At 41.7% G+C, this 19,480-nt stretch overlaps 1 protein-coding gene across 3 annotated transcripts in view; it reads right to left on the reverse strand.

The window, feature by feature from the left end:
- Positions 1 to 1,623: 1,623 nt before the first annotated feature.
- PLEKHF2 (pleckstrin homology and FYVE domain containing 2) overlaps positions 1,624 to 19,480 on the reverse strand; it is an 85,184-nt gene continuing 67,327 nt past the window's right edge. For 2 of the 3 annotated variants that reach the window (XR_012901309.1, XR_012901311.1), the window contains exon 3: positions 16,290 to 19,243. The gene's annotated coding sequence lies outside the window, so the exon portion shown is untranslated. Of the gene's footprint in view, positions 13,042 to 16,289; positions 19,244 to 19,480 lie in introns of those variants that run through there. The other variant, XR_012901310.1, reaches the window with a different exon arrangement.

Genomic DNA, 19,480 nt, shown 5'->3' on the forward strand with positions numbered 1-19,480 from the left:
CTTACCTGATTTGCATCCCTTTTCCGGAATTTGTGGCCAGTCTAGACGTAGCCGCACAGTCAATCAGTGGATTAAGTAGTATTTATTCTGGGATTGGGTGAAACGGGGCTGTGTAATTTAGGAACCCATAATATGCAGTAAGACATTTAGGGAATGTCTACACAGCAATGCTATTTCGGGATACCAGAGTATCCTGAAATAGCTATCCTATGTCTTCACAGCGAACCTGTTATTTTGAGGTCACTATTCCAATGTCCCCATAAGCCTGATTATATGAGGAGTAAGGAATGTTTTGGAATAACGCTTTATTTTGAAATTGTATGACCAAATAAGCTATTTCGGAATAGCATCAAAATAAGATACGTAATTTGCGTAACTCAAGTTACATATCTTATTTTGAGTTACAATGCAGTGTAGACACACCCTTTAGACACTGTGTGGTCCAATAGACAGAAACAGGGCACATCCTAGAAAACTAAAAGGCCAGAATTTAGCCTCAGTAAGGAATTGCATTAATTCGTACAGAAAATGATTTTGAAAGTTGTTTGAGACGTTATGTGGAAGTCAGACTTTTGAAGGACAGAATCTGAAAGCCAGGGTTTTTTAGGAAGCAACAACCTGAGCTCTTAGACCGTGCAGGATCATGCAAGTGATGAAACAGGAGAAATGGCCTGTATTTACATACTCCAATGTATTAAGTTACTGTAACAGAGGGGCAAATACTGTTTTCAGGTGCTCTAATGAAACCACACTGAAGACAACTTCATTTATAAAGCAAGTATGGAAGTAAACATGTTTGGATTAAAATAATTTGGTCCTTATCTTCAACATCAGAGAGAAACTTGCTACATTTCCTGTCTCAAATTTGTTTTACACTTTTGCTGTTTCCCTCCCCCTAGCAGAATGTATAATACAGCTGAGCTTTGGAAAGGTTTGAGTATTACATTTTAAAGTTGATCAAATTGCCTAAAATGATCATAGCTGTTAAGCATGTGGCATGAATGCTTTTGTCTGAAATATTAAAAGAGTTATTGCAATAAGATAGCAAAAGGCAAGATGGAAAAATCTACATTATCTCAAGGCAAGATAATTATATAAAATTCTGAGGCTTTGTCATCCGCTAAGATGCATGTTTGCTAAACTCAATTTGAACTGCATTCCTGGTCAATACACTCCAACTAAGTGTAAATGATTTTGAACTTATTTCAGGTTCCTTGGTAAACCATTTAATATGAAGATATGGAGACATTCACAGAGGATGAAACAAGTCCCTCTCCATTAACTCTAGTGGAGTTATGCCAGTTTACAATAGCAGTAAGGCTGTGTCTAGACTGCATCCCTTTTCCGTAAAAGGGATGCAAATTAGACACATCGCAATTGCAAATGAAGCGGGGATTTGCTTTTTTCCCCGGCTTGGAGCTTTATTTCCCGAAAGATCCCCGTCTAGACTGGCGCTTTTTTCCGGCAAAGCTCCGAGCCAGGAAAAAAGTGGCAGCCATGTTTATGCAAATGAAGCGGGGGGATTTAAATCCCTGCTTCATTTGCAATTGCGATGTGTCTAATTTGCATCCCTTTTACGGAAAAGGGATGCAGTCTAGACACAGCCAATGTGTTTTGGGGCTAAATTAAGTAATGGAATACTTATAGTCTGGACAACTTGTTTTGGTATTTATAATTCCATAAATCTCTGCCTGTTTTTCCACCTGTAGAATAGGGACAATGGTCTACATTTATCCCTGATGGACCGCCACTCAAGAAGATGCACATGTAACCATGCCTGGTTGGTGTGGTGCTCTGCTCCCCCTCTAGTGGCACCTACAGCACTAGAGATTTCCCCAGGAACAGTCTCCTCCACATATTGATCACTATCTGTCCAGTGGAACTGAAATGCAGAAAACGTCATCAGGAGAGAACTAGCTGGGTCAAAGTTTGGCCTGTCCTTGTATGACAGCATCCCAAGACTGACATGCCCTCTTCCAGTACTTTCTTTAAAATTTGTAAGAGACAAAGGCTTACCATAGCTGTCTGAGAAGTTCTTTTCAAGGAAGCACTTTACAAAAAATTAATGAGCTATTACCAGTATTAGTCACCTACCCATTACTGACTGATGGACATATAATGGTAATCAACCTCTATGCATTTTTATTCATTTGTTTAGAGTTTAACTATAACAAGACTGAGCCCCTTTCAGCTTTGGAGCCAATTCCAAAGAATTAGCAAAAAGAACAATTTTGGACCATAAAGGGCAACGTAGCACACTCTTTCTGTCAATTGGCACACAGACATTTACAGAAATTAGTGTTTGTTTTCTGGTCCAAGGTGAGTTAAGTACTGAAAGGCAGTGAGATTCATGGAATGCTCCTGAAGACATCAGCCATTGCTTAAAGGCCAGTCATGTGACCTTTCATGTGACACAGTACAACACAAATGAAGCATTAAACTAGTTGCTTTAATATAAGTCTTTCAGCTAATAAAGAAATCTTTGGGGCATTTTGTAATTAGCCTGTATTCATAACACTGGATTTTTATTTCACACTGGTGTAATTGTCCGTCACAGGAAAGAAATTCCTAGCATCTGACTTGGCTACCATAGGAAGGAAAATTGCATCTGTATTAAACTCATTATGTAGATTGACCAGTATTTTCAGAACGCTAGTAGTTAGGAACATATGAATTGCAATATGTGTCAGACTAATTGTCCACCTATTATAATAGCATCACATAGGGTTGCCAACTCTCCTGACTGGATATACTGGATGCAATTACTCAGAGGCCAGATGCAAAAAATGCTGCTCTACTTTGCACTCCTTTTCCTCTTCCTTAGTTGCTTTGTTCCTTAACAGCTGGCCTCTTCCAAGGGGAGCTCCAGTCAGGCCCTCACACTGCTACACAGGGCATCCTGTCTACTACTCCAACCCACTTCCATCTGAACTTCCCCAGCCTGCTTCCAGGTGTCTCTCAGGCACTGGACTCCAAAGAACGCACTCCAAACTCAGCCTCTCCCCCAGAAGAATCCTATGTAGTTGTATCACATCTTTTCTGGCCAGCAAACATCTTGAGGCAGTGTCCATCAGGTCTCATAGCCATCTCCTACCATTTTCAGAGACAGTTGGCATTTTTATTTTTCACCACTCCACCAGTGGCCCAGTCCAACCAAAATTTCAGCCAGCCCACAGTCCCATCTTTTTACCTTACATAGGTGTCACCTTACATGGGGAGCATACAATTCCCCAATGCTCTGAGAGAGTTTCTCTTGTCTCCTTCCTTTTCTTCTCTGCAGGTGTTTCAGTCTCCCAGCCTTCTTTCCTGGCTCTGATCCCTTAAAAGGGTTTCCTCCATTTAGGGGAAATCTGCTTTCACAAAATCCTCCATCCATTTGACAGCCACTTTTAGTATTGTTGGTTCATACCTTCTGACCCACACTCTGGTGGTCTTAGGGAGACTTTGAAGGACTTGCTCCAAGATTTTCATGTCCATAATTTCGTCCCAGCCACTCCCTCCGCCCCCACCAGGCTTTTGCACGCTACCACAGGCTCCCAGCACCGAATGTGGCCCCGCCTCCCAGCCACTCCCCCTACCCCCGCCAGGCTTCTGTCCAGCGCCCAGCCGGAAAAACAGAAAATACCAAACATTGCACGGTATTTTCTGAATTTTTTTTTACCAGACAGAGGGCGCAAAAACTGGACTGTCTGGTAGAATACCAGACACCTAGCAACCCTATTTTATACTCTCTTTTCTTCATGTTAAATGTGTATGTGGAGTTCCAATACTATTCCAGTAAGGAGGGACTGAATTACTTCTTAGCTACTTCTAATACATCTATAAAGTGATATGAAAAGAAAGAAATCTAACTATGATTCTGCAGAGCAAAATGAAAAAAACAACAACAAAGCATATTGTTCTTTATAGCTGCAAAGTAAACCTACATATGAACTAAAAGAGCATTTGGGAAGTTTCAGACTGCCTTGGGAGGTCTGAAACAGTAATTTTAAAAGAGATGTGAATTGTTCGCATTTATCCCAATGACATATTATCTCTGAAGACTAATAATGACTTTTGGAAGTGTCAGATTTTCTTTAAAAGTGTTAAGCTGGAAATCGCCTATGCAAAATACAGCTTCCAGGAGATGCCATTAACATGGGAATAGCCTATTTCTTTCCAGGCGTCTCTCCTCCTGGGAAAAGGCAGCCCTTATTCATTCCCACCATGTTCTGCTTCAGTATAGGACTATGTGATGGGGTGGCCCCGCTCCGCACTCAAGCCCAGGGAAACCACCTGGAGCTTGGGGCGGAGAGAGCCCCACCCACACAGCCCTACTGGGCATGCTCCGAGGGGAGCAGAGGTATCAAAGGCTGCTGGCCTGCTCAGAAGGGGCAGACCATGGCCCGAGTTGGAGCTAGCACCCAGCTGCCAGAGAGGGAGTTGCCAGGACTGCTGAACGCGCTGCTGCCAGGCCCCAGCTGGGCTCGCCCCCAGCGACGGAGCCGCCGGCCGACCCCCTGTGATCCAGGCCCCGGACCGGACACTGCCGACCCTGACGCGGACTGGGGAAGTGCCGCTACAGCCACCCGACCAACGCCGACAGGTGGGACCGCGATGGGCTGGGAGCAGGGGGTAGGAAGTGACCCAGGGCAGGGAGCTGGAGAAGCCCCTGGGGGCTCGGCATGTTGCAGGGAGGAGCCCCCGCCGAGCCAGTGGTGGGAGCCACCCGCCACTGATAGGGCCCTGGGTCGGGGCCTGGTGGAGAGGGAGGGCCCGGGCCCTCCTGCCCTGAACCCCGGCGAGTGGGGAGCTCGGCCCGGGGACTAGGCTGCAGAGCCTGCATACTTTGGTACTAGGCCAGTGGGCCGTATTAGCCCAAAAGAGGAGCATTGCACTTTGGGGCTAGGCCCAGGTGAGCCAAACTATGCTCCGGATGGGGCTCGTGACCCCAAACCAGGGGGGAGCCCCCTGACAGACTACAACATGGTTGCATTTCCCAGCCTGCCCTGCTCTCTTGTGTTAGGAAGAGAACCACATTGACCCCTCACCACTTCTTAGCATATGTGTGCTATGCCTCAAGTGACACGTAACCAGGCTTCATTACTGAATTTGTTTTACTGGTTGGATCATGCACTTCCCCAGTTTGGCCAAGCTCTGACAGGGAGTACAAAGTGATCTATGCCCCTCCTCGCTGAGGGAAGAGAGGAGTTCTAGCCCACCCTGCTCATGGAACTCTGACTTTGGGCTCGAAAGCCAGGATCTGCAGCATGGCCATTATTATAAATTTCATAATATTCTCTGAGGCTACATCCTTCCACAGAGACTATGTGCCCTTTCCCACAAGAATTTTCAGAAATAACCTCAGTTCAAGGTAGCGCTGGCCCCAGGGTGGTTCCCTTCACATGCCCTATAAGATCCATATACCTCATTGCAAAAGCTTTTTGTTTTTTCTTGATGCATCACAAACTACAGTATTCCTGGGTTCTGTAAATATACTCAGTTGTAAATAATACAGTTGTAAACTGGGTAATTTTCAGATGGCAAGTTATTTCTCAAGCTATTCATTACAGCTGTTCACTACTCATAGTTTAATGTGTTGTGGCATTGGTCACAGGGTATTCTTAGAACTTCTTGATTGGATGATTGAAACTTTTAAAAGGAGAATAACAGATAGTGAGTAACAAATAATGCCATTCCAATATGAATTCAAATACTCATCCACAATGAATAATATGACCCTTTGAATAGCAATGAACTGAAGTCAAATTATTTATTCACAAATACATACACAAATCTACTTTTTGCACACTAGCTCTATTTAGTATCTTAAAATGAAATGTTTTTAATGCAAAATTTCTATTTATATTAAAACTTGGCATGCATCTTTTGAAAGATGCAATGCAACATCTCCTGACTTCCAACCCTGTGGCCTACCTACTAGAATACACTTCCTCCTTCTAAGGGTGAAGATATATTTCTCTGGTAAGAGTTTAGACAAACAATTATAAAACAAGATTTTAAATAGTAAGACTCATTCAGAAACTACTTTAACTTCCTCAAAGACAACATTGCAAAATATTCGGAGTTTTTTCCAGACCGTTGAAGTCAAGATTTGAGAGCCAATTTTTTTTTAAGGACAAATAATCAGTTTGGAGCATTCAAACAACATTAAAGCTATCAGAAAGGAAGAAAAAATGACTGGATATTAATAGATCAATTAAATTGCCACTATTTGCCTTTGTTCAGTTAGAGGGAGGTTTCAAAGCCCAAATGGGGATTTAACAAATAAATTACATTGATTTCAGCCTTCTGTCTTGGACCATCTTCCCATTTCTACACAGCTGTTCCTGGTTAAAATGTGATGCTCTGCCTGTTCATCAGGTTGGGGACAGGTGATGAGGTTGATATGGGGGAACATGCATTGCTGCTGTTACAATGCACTGTGACGTGGGCACACAGAAAATGGCTGCTGTCACGGCTCTCCTTTCCCAAGTTTTAAAGACCCAATCAAATAATAAATTCAAGGGAGATTCCCACTGATTTCAGTATGAGCTGGATCAGGCCTCCCCTTCATTTACAACGAAGTGCCAGTAAACCATAGTGAAATGTTTCATATATTTCGAAATGTTAAAGAAATCAGTTTCCAATCTTCATTCCTTTAGCAGAAGAGCAGCAAATGTAAGTAATTTACACGACTTGGCAACAAGGAAAGCTGTGCTATTCTTGAACTGTGACCTGGCCTGCCGATGCGGGCGGGGGCAGACAAGAGGAGCTGACATTCAAAGGGGCCTGGGGTTCCTGGCCTCCACTGCTGCTACTGTGGCAGCTGCGGTAGCCAGACCCTTGGGCTTTTAAAATTACTGTCAGAGTGCTGCTCCTCATGCACCATGTGTCTCTAAATGCTGAGGGAAAGAAAAGGGGGGGAGGGGAAGTGCCATGATCCAGGCAGTGCTGAGGGCTGGCTGCACTGGCCCTGACCTTTCTACCTAACCCGCACCCCTTCAAGGGGCACGGAGTTGGGCCCCCCAACACCTTGCCAGGGGCCTGCAGAAGCTGTTGCCCCTTCCTCTCTCCGTCTCCCTCGTCTCGTGAGGTACATTGTGACATAGCTCTGGGTAAATACTGCTGTCAGAATGCTACAGCATTCACTCAGTCAAAGTTTTTTCCCCCCAGTTATTTGGATCAAGTTCTGCACATGTATGTTAATATACTATAGAAAGCATTAAATCTAGGAATCTCTATCACATTCTTTTCAGACCACCCTTTGGGACCAAATTTTCAAACAGACTGACATCTGTGGCTGGATACAAAAAATGAATACACATCTATATGCACCATTTTGACAAATGCTCATACAAACTGGATAAAAGGCCACTTACATACCTACTTGCATGTGCAATTGCAATAATTATGCAAATTAGGCCTGGTCTAAACTTAGGTTAACCTAGCTATGCAGCTTAGGGCTGTGTGGAAAAAAAAAATTGCATCCTGTGCAAGATAGCTAGGTCAACCTAGCCCCCCCCCCACTATAGGCATAGCTGAGTCAACAGAAGAATTCTTTCATCAAAGTACCTGCCATTTAGAGGGCATGGATTTACTATAGTGATGGAAAAACTTGCTTCTTCAGCAAGTGCCTACACTGTCATGCTGCAGTGACGTAGCTGCCATGCTGCAATTGTGCCACTGTAACACTTTTAATATAGACCTGCCTTTACACACAGTAGATATGTCTACACTGGAACTGAAAGATCTACGTTTTGATGAGCAAGCACACTAAAAATAGAAGGTGCAAGAGTGGGGGGATGGGCTAGCCACCAGAGCATGTACCTAAAGTCTCAAAGAAGATCATATATGGAGCATCTAGCCCAGGCATGTCCAAAGTCCGGCCCGCGGGCCAATTGCGGCCCGTGTTCTGCTTTAATACGGCCCCCCAGGTAATTTGGCAATAGCTATCTTTTATGGCCCCCAACGAATCCATATGTATTGAGATGAATACATTGTAAAATCTCAGTTAATGTCAGTTGGTCTAAATCAGTTATAAATATATTTGGACACAACATGTATACTTGGTGTTATGTTCCTGTTCATATTTTTTGAACTTAAAAGTTGACAGACAACCTTTATTACCAATAATATGTAATGTACTTTACAATGTTCCTGACATATATTTTAGCTTCCTGGATTTTTTTTTTCATCTGGCCTTCAGATATGAAAGGCAGAGTGATTTAACACCTGTTTAGATTTGTCATCCATGTGACAAAATGAAAAGTATGCCGTTTGCAATAAACTTTGCATAAAATAGTTAATTTGCATTTAATTGTAATGGTTTAAAGAATGTCAGGCAAAATGGTCGGCCCTCACGCATGTTCACTTCATCAAATCTGGCCCTCTTTGAAAAAAGTTTGGACACCCCTGATCTAGCCCCTTCCATCACCGTGGTTACACTTCAATTTTTAGTATGCCAGCTCATTCAGAGTTAGCCAGGGTATGGCTCACAGGTGCCAGCTTCCTCCAGGCCCTGCTCCACCCCACCTCTTCCTCCAAGCCCCCACTCCCACCCTGCCTCTTGCTGCTCCTGTTCCACCTCAAGTCCCACTTTCACCTCACCCCTTCTCCCAAGCTCCCATCCTTTCCCTGCCTCTTTTCACCTCTGCTCCACTTCCACCCCCTCTCACAGCTTCTCTCAATGTGACCCATCCCATTTTCTCCTTCTCCTCCACCCATCACCTTCTGCACACTATGAAACAGCTGGTCATGGCAAATGGGAGGCACTGGGAGGGAGCTGATCACTGGGGCCCACTGACAGAAGGGAGAGGAGAAGCCAACTGCTGGTGGGTGCTAAGCATCCACGATTTTTTTTCCATGGGTGCTCCGGCCTTGGAGACCATAGTTGCCCATGTTGTTAGCATCTGACGTGAAATATCAAATCTTAGGTTCTGACCGATTGAAAATGGAGTCTTCAACACCCCCAGAATTTGTTTTGAAACATCTTTATTTTTGTTTTGTTTTTACAAGCACTGCTTTAGAGGTTTATGAAATAATTAGTTGCTGGCGTATGTCCCTTTTGGGGGATCCTCCAGAAGGGAGAACATCCTTTTTTAAATAAACAGCCATTTAAAAAAAAATCTAAAACAGGGACAATAACCAACATTTACAATCATATGTTTTAATTTGATTAAATTCAGGGGATTTTTTTCTTTTATTTATATCTTTTATTGTTTCAGGGGGGGTTTCCAAGAATAAGCGGAGAACAGAAAAAAGGCAAAAGAACAAAAAGAAATAGAAAGGAAGGGAAATTTTTGTCTCTTAATCTATAGGACATACTTTCATTTAAGTTATAAAATATAAGTTTATAATGCAAATATGGACAAACAGAAACAATGTTGACATTAACTAGGCTTAGATAAGGTCTGCAAGTGTTAAAATTTCTTCCATTAATAAGGTTGAAAGTGCAATTATGCTTGGCAATGCAAAATGAGATAAGCATGGCTGTAGTTTTGAATAAAAATTTATATTGCATTAAACTGGTCAGGATGTGAAACAAGACAGACAAAATAGTGACATTCGTGGTGCTTGCATTGTAGGGCCTCAATTATTGTTCAAGGAATGATATTTTCTAAGTACTCAATTTCAGTAAGACAATCCAATCAGGGATCAAAGTAATTTTGTTGTGTGGTTGTTAATGTGATCTTCCTCCTTTCTTAGGCTCAAATCCTGACTTCTGATGGCAGCCTGTGAAACCACAGGTACCTGTGTGCACACATCCAGTCCTCAGAACACAGTCTGAACTCCAGGCTCCTCTCCCTTCCACCTATGTTGTTGTAACAGTTCTCTCTTGAAGAGAAAGGTGCTTTCCAGCGACAGCAGCAGTAGGATGCATTAGTCGACTGATGCAAAAATGATCTGTAGAGTCTATTAGCATACAGATGCGCAGGGAGTTACAGACCTAAATCCCTGTGCATCATGATGAGAACACACTCCCTGTTTAATGATGTGTCTTTAAAAAAAAATCTCTCAATTTATTGATTAAATATCACTTGGTACAATTGCTGCTTAATTGTGAAAAATACGGTATTTACCAAAAATACACAGAGCCTGACCCTCTTCTCACTTGCACGGACATAAATCAGGAATATCTCCATTGAGGTCAGTTAAGTTACGATGCTATAAGACTTATGTGAGAGGAGAATCGAGGACAATTGCAGTTTGTACTTTACACTGGAATAAATCCTGAGCAAACCAATGGAATAATTCCATATTTTCATTGGGGTAGCTGAAAGCAAAGTTTAGTCCATGGCCCCTGTAAAAATGCCATTGATTTCAGTAAAATCCATCAGTTCTGAAGCCATATAACTTAGATCCCAGAAGAACAGATTTCATCACATATATATGTGCTTTCAGTTATCTGCAACTGAACAATTTAAAGAAGCCATTCTTTGTGTAGGACCTCTAACAATGTGTGCTGATGCAGAACCCGCTGTCTGGCTGGCATATAGTGCATGCTTACACCAAGATAAACCTACTGTTTTACAATGCAGCTCAATGCAACTTTACATCATAAAATATTTGAGAATGCCTGAATGTTCAAGCATTCCACAAACAGTTTTAAAAAGTGTATCATATTTTTAATTTAAGAAGGTGGCAGACAGAGGGCTCCTCATGTGATGAAAGAGTCTACAGAAGAGAAGAGTGAGGGGGGATTTGATAGCAGCCTTTAACTACCTGAAGGGGGTTCCAAAGAGGATGGAGAGAGGCTGTTCTCAGTGGTGACAGATAACAGAACAAGGAGCAATGGTCTCAAGTTGCAGTGGGAGAGGTCCTGTTTGGATATTAGGAAGAACTATTTCACTAGGAGGGTGGAGACGCACTGGAATGGGTTACCTCGGGAGGTGGTGGAATCTCCATCCCTAGAAGTTTAAGTCCCGGCTTAACAAAACTCTGGATGGATGATTTAGTTGTGATTGGTCCTGCTTCTAGCAGGGCGATGTACTTGATGACATCCTGAGGTCTCTTCCAACCCTATGATTCTATGAAAAGCATACAAAAATTTCCAGAAATCTCATTGCTTTATTTCCTCACCACATGTTTCCCTCTGGCAAATATTAATTCTCTCACTCCCCATGTTCCCAATGAAAATTAAATTAATATGGCTGCTTCTTTGTAAAGATGATTTCCTAGTGAGTGCACTAAAGTATCTTCCTTGTAATTTAATATTGAGATGTGTGTATCACCCTTCCCTCCCCCAGTAGATTGGTATCTCCTCAGAGCTAAAATCTGCTCCCAGTTTGGAGTTATTGTGGATTTAGACTAGTGTAACCAGCAAGGCCAACAGCCACCATAGGGCAAAGCGGGGGATAGGGGTGGGGCTGGCTCCATGCAATGGAAAGGGCAGGGCTGAGGGCAGTCAGCCCTTAGTGCTGCCCATACCAGGCCGTGCTCCCCGTATCCCCCAGTCCTCAGAGTTTCATGGAGCAACATTCCAGCTTTCCCGTGGCAATTCAAAGGGGAGTCTCCATTGCTGCAGTAGCAGTGGTGGTGGCTGGGAACTCTGGGCCCCTTTGAATCTCCTGGCCCCAGGGAAATTGCCCTCCCTCTCCCATCAGCGGGCCTGAGTGTAACTAAGAGCAGACATGGCCCTAACCCCTTAAAATCCATACTAATCCATATTTTGTTTCACGATGAAAAGTCATGCAGGTCTTGCAAATCCTGTGCAATTTTTTATTAAAGTAATGAGACTGGTAGGACCATGCTATTTTCTAAGGCTTTGTCTAGATTAGGATTTAAATGTGTGACATGACTGAGAGCTTGCTACTTACCAAGGCACAATCTAACACTTCCTAAAACCCTAGTCAATACAAGGCAAGTTGTACTTAAACAGAACTTGTCAAAGCTGTGCTAAGCAGATACTGAAGCCCAACTTGCCTTGTGCAGACTAGAATTTTAGATCAAATGAGGTAACATGATTTTATAACCCACTTTTAAATCCTAGTCTAGACGAGATGTGCTAGCACTTGTAGACATTGCCTTTTTTTCCAAAAAGAGTTGTAGTGTTTGTCTGTCAACTAAGCCTAATTTAAACTAAAGAGAGTATCCACAGTCTTTTATACCAGTTTAATAAAATCAGTTTTAAAATCACATCTTAAGAGCTTGTCTACACACATAATTGCACCAGTTTAATTTAAGATGTGAATTTAATCTAATTTAGTTAAATCAATGCAAAAAGCTATGTGGAGGATTTTTTTGTATGTAAACCAGTTTAATTCAACTTAGTTTAAGTCATTTAGAAACAAGTTTAGCTAAACCAAAATGCCTTATTCTGAAACTGAAATGAGTGCCCACACAGAACTTTATAACAATTAAACTAGACCAGTTTAATTAAAACAGACTACTTGTGCGTAGACAAGGTCTAAGGAAAACCTTTAACGTCCTAATGTAGACAAGGCCTCAGATTCAGTCTTAACTACAGAGTGATGATAGTCACGCCATTATTTATGCATTATTTGTATTGCAGTAGAGTAGAACCTAGAGGCCCCAGTCAGTGATTTGGACCTGCTTGTGCTAGACACTTTATTCATATCTAACAAGACAGCCCCCATCCCAAAGGGTACATCTACTCTATAGAGAAGATCGAAGCTGAAGTCGAAGACAGTGGCAGCTACGCAATTAATGTAGCTGAGTTGCATATCTTACTTCAACCTTGTCCCATAGTGTAGACATACCCAAAGTGTTTACAGTTCAGCTGTGTGACAAGAAGTGGATACAGCAATAGCCAAGAGAAATTCAAGGAAACCATGAAATGATAGATTTTCAGAATAGCTACAATTTAGTTCTACTTAACTCTTCACTGAAATCCACATTTTAAGACCATTATGTTTGAGTTTTAGGATGTTTTTTACTTCCTTGAACCATATGTCCTTATTTTTTTATCACAGCTCTGAAAACAACACCAGGTCTTCACACTTGTGTTGGCAGGGCTCAGAGTCACCTTGTGAACTTCCTTCAAACAGCAGCTCACAGTTGCTTGGCTTTACTCCAGTCACGTATGTGGAGATTTAATAGCTGCAAAGTGGAATCCAACCTTTTAGCTTGTTTTCTCTAAATCAGACACTCCTCAGAATCATGAATAAATTCACCATTTGTCCATTAATACACATGCACAATAGCACTAGTAGTGATTGCCAGAGCTTTGCTGATTTCTGCTCCTGGCACAGCTAGAACTGGCACTTTGATATCAAGGGTGTCTGAGCAGAGAGAGTAGCTTCAGGGGGTAGCCGAGTTAGTCTGTTACAGAAAAAACAACGAATGATCTGGTAGCACTTTATAGACTAAAGAAACATGTAGCTAGTGTCATGGGCTTTTGTGGGCACAGCCCACTTCTTCAGATGAAGTGGGCTGTGCCCACGAAAGCCCATGACACCATCTGCATATTTCTTTAGTCTATAAAGTGCTACCAGACCATTTGTTGGGGTTTTTTTTTGAGCAGAGAGAATTAACTAAAAAAGACATTTTCATGCTAGGACTAACTCATGGCAATCACTTAGTAACCATTATCTTTTTATCTGTGCTCCTTTGAATGCTTACAAGTCTGCAGGGGTTGCTGCCATTTTGTAAGAGCGCTTGCTATAATGGTGACACCCTGTGTGCTCTCTCTTGCTCTCTCTCCCTCCTTATTTTTCTTAGTTCGTATTTGAGTTTTCCTTTAATCTGAAAAAAGTCATTCCCACTGAAAGCCAATGGTTCCATCGTTTGTGAATTAAAAATACAGCAAATAACTTACATCATTCAGTCCCTTTCTCTACAACACAGAGAAAATTAACACACATTGGGGCATTTTATAAAAATATTAATTTTATGGGGGATGGGGTGCTTCAGATTCCCTTCTCCCATCTGGAAAGCCTTTGGGAAGCCCTAGATCCAGTGACATATTTGAAGATGATCAAGTGGATTATGGCGTGGACCGTTTGTCTCTACCCTCTGATCCCACCCCAAATTGACTGAGTCAGAGGTAACAAAATAAGCTGTTAATTATCTCAATAATAGTAATCTTTAGACCTTTACTAATAAATATAAAGTGTCAAAACGTCACAGTGTAGCAATACTACTTTACACCAGTTGAGGGTCTGCCTCGTGATGTTTTAATTCACATACTTTAATATTTAGCATTTATTATCTGAAACATCCTTTATCTAGGAACTGTATCCAGCATAGGCAGGAAAATTAACTAGAGATCCAGAGGGGGTGGGATGTTTTGTCTTTAGTGTACCTTCATGTAATGAATTGGTATTTGACTACATGATTAATAAACATTGATTGACTCCCATAAGTGAATAAGAAGAATAGGTGAAATATGAGGACAAATGTATTGAGAGAGAGAGAGAAATATTTCTGGATTGGTAGGTATGTGAATGTCCTTTTTACCTGGCTGTTAATTAAAAGGACTTCAAAAAAAGTCTGGGGAATGCAATTCAGCTCTTTCTGGAGTTCTTTTGCATTTTTTTAAAAAACATAATGCATTTGAAATGCAAGTGAGTCAGTGTAATAACAATAAAAATGTACAGAATGGATGTGCAGACAATTTCCTCTGGTCCTCGAAAGTGCATGAAGCTCCATTTCCATAGGCAGAGCAGAAGAACAGATGTGCTCATTACAAATGGAGGCAGAGTTTTCAGTTGCTTTTTATATGATTAGTGTATGGAGGAAATAAGAAAGGTAAAATGATTACATCATATGAGTTGATACCAGGTGGGCAAAGCAATAGACAGTAACAAGCAGTGTTCCCTCTAATCACCTGTGAAGCTGTCCCAGTTTAATCAGCCCAACCCAGTCATTCAGCATGGAGCCCTGAGCCTCTGACTGGGCGGGGCTGATTAATTACCTGTTAAGCTGAGCTTGGAGAGAACACTGGTAACAAGGTAATACATATTAGCAAACATATTAGGGAATAACAAATGCAAGCAAGAGCCAAAAGGAGATAGGAAACAGAGAGAATTGGGAACTTCTTCAAATTTACAGAGGAAATACAAGAGGTGGGGGATTGATTATCTAAAGGAAGTTGCAGTACAAACTGAAGGACAATATGTTGTGATGAGACACATAAGAGCCCTTGGAAGAGAACCAAAACTCAGCAATAACAAGCAGAGCATCCACACTACCATGCCAGTTATTTTGGAAAAAAAAAACAGGCTGGTATTTCAAAATAATAACTACTGCTTTCCATGAGGAATAACGCTAATTTTGAGATCGTTATTTCGAAACAGCATTAGTGTGGATGCTCTGGTGCTGCTATTTTGAAATAACTTCTTCCCAGAGTCATTCAAACTAATTCCTCCCCAGCGCTTCCTAGGGCTCTAAGTTGAGGTAGCGCATCCACGTTAACGGAGCCTGCCTCAGACTAATTTTGAGGCTTCCCTATAGTATGGACATGCTATTTCAAAATTATTTTGGGAGTTATTTCGAAATAAGTTATTTCAAAATAATTTCCCAATGTAGACATGCCCTTAGTGACAACAGTTCATGACAAGTTAGGTACTTTGTACATAGTTCAAACACCTCGCAAAGCTTTACACATTTCCATATCCGCTGTACCCCTAACATCAGGACGGGCTTCTGAATGGTACATTTTAAAGTTAGCATTATATTGCCAGTTTCAAGCCTTTACTAATAGCTGACTTGTTTTCCTTAGTGTTTGTGTTTTATGGGTGGAGCTTGGTGTTTAGAAATGTGCTGCTTCTGCGAAAAGTGTTGCCACATTATAGCTTAAATTTGGGCCCTTGTCTCTCTTTTTATCTGTTTGTTTGTTTTGTGGAAGGTGTTTTTTGATCCTTTGGAATTATAGGAGCAACAGCACTGTCTCCATTACAGGATGAGGTGGATTTTCTAGGGGGAACTACCGAGACTCATTTGACACCTCCTTTTCCATTCAATAGCTATCAGAAAGAAGGATAACATTAACTGAATCTGATGAATTAATTAGTAAGGCCCAGATCCTCAGAGAGGTTTAGGCATCTAACTACCATTGATATCAATGAGTTAGATACTTAAATTCATATTAGGAGCTCGGCCAAAGGTCCCAATGACCCTTTCCCAGAGAAAAAAAAACACAGTAGAAGGGAGGAAACTACACTAAAGGTCTACATCTAGACTGGCATGATTTTCCGCAAATGCTTATAACGGAAAAGTTTTCCGTTAAAAGCATTTGCAGAAAAGAGCATCTAGATTGGCACCGACACTTTTCCGCAAAAGCACTTTTTGCAGAAAAGTGTCCATGCCAATCTAGACGCGCTTTTGCGCAAAAAAGCCCCGATCACCATTTTTGTGATCAGGGCTTTTTTGCGCAAAACAAATCTGAGCTGTCTACACTGGCCCTTTTGCGCAAAAGCTTTGCACAAAAGGGACTTTTGCCCAAACGGGAGCAGCGTAGTATTTCCGCAAGAAGCACTGATTTCAGACAGTAGGAAGTCAGTGTTCTTGCGGAAATTCAAGTGGCCAGTGTGGACAGCTGGCAAGTTTTTCCACAAAAGCAGCTGCTTTTGCGGAAAAAATTGCCAGCCTAGACACAGCCAAGGAGTTGATGCTACATTCTTCCCTTCATAGTGTGGAAGAGCTTCACAGAGTGGAGAGTATCAGAGGTCCTTCACTGTGGAACGCACTTCCCATCGTAGTCCAAGACAACTTGGATTTGTTGATTGTTGCCTACTGCAAGGTCTACCACCATTTTCTAAGGCTTTTCCAGGCTGGTATTTCAAAATAACTACTACTGCTTTCCATGAGGAATAATGCTAACTTTGAGATAGTTATTTCGAAATAACTTTAGCGTGGACACTAGTGGTGGGTTGAAGGGTTTGGCATGACTGATTCCGAAGCATTATCTTCAATGGGCTCACAGGTAACTGGATACTATGCAAGTTATTACATTTTGTTGCATATTACACTGGATTAAAAAAGAGCTAGATAAGTTCATGGAGGATAGACTGTTAGTCAGGAGGGGCAGGGATGATGTCCCTAGCCTGTGTTTGCCAGAAACTGGGAATGAGCAATGGGGAGATGGATCACTTGATGATACCTGTTCTGCTCATTCCCTCTGAGGCACCTGGCATTGGTAACTGTGGGAAGACAGGACACTGGGCTAGTTGGATCTCTAGTCTGATCTAGTATAGAATCATAGAACACTAGAACTGGAAGGGACCTTGAGAGGTCATCGAGTCCAGTCCCCTGCCCTCACAGCAGGACCAAGCCCGGTCTAGACCAGCAGTTCTCAAACTTTTTGGGCTCCGGAGCCCTTTACATGTGTATAAATGTATGCAGAGCCCCAGTGGTGTGCATTAATTGCGTCAGTTTGAGGCAATTCTCAATTATGCTTTTGAAGGCTTTCCAGTTTGTCAACCTCGCAGAGCCCCTGGAGAGGTCTCGCAGAGCCCTGGGGCTCCGCAGAGCACAGTTTGAGAAACACTGGTCTAGACCATCCCTGATAGATGTTGTCGAAGCAAAAACACGCTCCTCTGTGTTTAGGCAGCTAACAAACAGCTTTATTAATTAATAAAGCACAGCATGAGCCAAACGTGGTCACAGCAGAGCCAGACCCAGTAAGGCTGCTAATACAATCAATCCTAGTATCTTTATACCCTTAGCCAAACAGTCTGACGTCAGGGCATCCAATTACAGAAATCCTCAATTAAATTTGGAAAAACCAAACCTTATCAACAAGATGGCGGACAGGTACGAGGGAGTACATCTCCTGTCCCAACCAGCCCAATTAACACATACCAATAGCCCATCCTGTAGGCCTCTTCTCACGGGGTGACAGAAAGTTCACTCTGGTCTACGTGCTTGAGAGAAAAGCTGAAATGGTTTCTGATATACAAGATGGCTTCTAGCTAAATATGAAAATGATTTCTACAGCTTCTACAATGTCTATCTAACCTGCTCTTAAATATCTCCAGAGATGGAGATTCCACAACCTCCCTAGGCAATTTATTCCAGTGTTTGACCACCCTGACAGTTAGGAAGTTTTTCCTAATGTCCAACCTAAACCTTCCTTGCTTCAATTTAAGCCCATTGTTTCTTGTCCTATCATCAGAGACCAAGGAGAACAATTTTCTCCCTCCTTCTTGTAACACCCTTTTAGATAGCAGAAAACCGCTATCATGTCCCCTCTCAGTCTTCTCTTTTCTAAACTAAACAAGCCCAATTCTTTCAGTCTTCCCTCATAGCTTATGTTCTCTTGACCTTTAGTATGACACTTCTTATGTTCTTATTTTGTTATGGTGCATAATGCAGTCTTGTTGGCCAGTAAAGTATTTTGTATTTTTGCTCTTCTTGTTTTTAACTAGTCATAAAGGTCCTGAAGTTTTGAGGCAGCATCTCTTTTAAATAAAAAAAAATAAATAAATAAACCAATAATAAAGCACGTCTATTCCCCCATATTCACTGCTTTCTTTCCATTTGGAAAAACTCTGTAAGTTAAATTGTGTCTTCTGCACTATATTCTTTTAGCTCCATCCAAACCAAACCATCTCCTCACTACATTTTTCTCCCAGTACGTAACCTCTAGTGTAGCTGTTTGACAGCTATTCTGGCTAAACAAACTTTACAAGCTAAGAGCTCAGAGACAAAGCATAGTTACACCAACCTACAGGCACATTAGTTTATTTTTCAACAACACATTGCATAATTAAATAGGTGCTTCCATAATGGATCATGCTACATTGCCATCCCCTCTGGGATCTTTCCTCCAACAGTAGCATAACATCTAAATAAAAGCCAAAAATAAACCAGGAAATGGAACTGGCCAATGCATTCTTTCTTGAACCCCACAACCTGAATCATGAGGTTTGAATTACCTCTAGAATTTATTGTGCAGAGCTGCAATGTTAGTGCTATTCACACAGGTTTTAAATCCAGGTTAAAATGGAATATTTCCTTGGGTTTTGTCATTTGATATTTATAGCTCTTTAATTTCATTATAAACAAAATACAAAGGCGCATCTGATTCCCTACCTCTCATAATCAATGTCTATTAATTTCTTTCTTCCTCTTCTCATCTCTGACATACAGGAAATAATTGTGTCTTTTCAGTCTCTCAGTGTATCTCTCCCTCCTTCAATTTCAGCATAAATCATAATTTTTTATCATTGTGTGTTTACCTCCGAAAGTCCTGAAGCCATCTGGAGCTACACAGAGTAGTGCTGATGTAAGCTGAGTGAAGCACTTTAAATTGCAAAATGTAACCAATGTTGTTGGGTTTTTTTCCTTTTCACACCAGCTGCAAAAGGCAAAAGAAAATAAGCTCGTCTTTCTTTTATTTCAGGAGTTAGGTAAAAATCACCATTCATCAGCAAACTGGAGCAGAAGAGATTCAGGGAGGACAAGTCAGAACGCACCAGCCAAATACCTCTAGGTATTTTGCTGGTAGCTCCAAGTCACTAAAAGGAATGGAAGCCTTAGAAATGCTTACAAAAAATTTAGTAGGGACTTGAGTTTTTTCTGATGTCTATGGGGA

This window comes from Pelodiscus sinensis, chromosome 2, assembly GCF_049634645.1.
Source record: "Pelodiscus sinensis isolate JC-2024 chromosome 2, ASM4963464v1, whole genome shotgun sequence".
In the NCBI taxonomy this organism is placed as follows: domain Eukaryota; kingdom Metazoa; phylum Chordata; order Testudines; family Trionychidae; genus Pelodiscus; species Pelodiscus sinensis.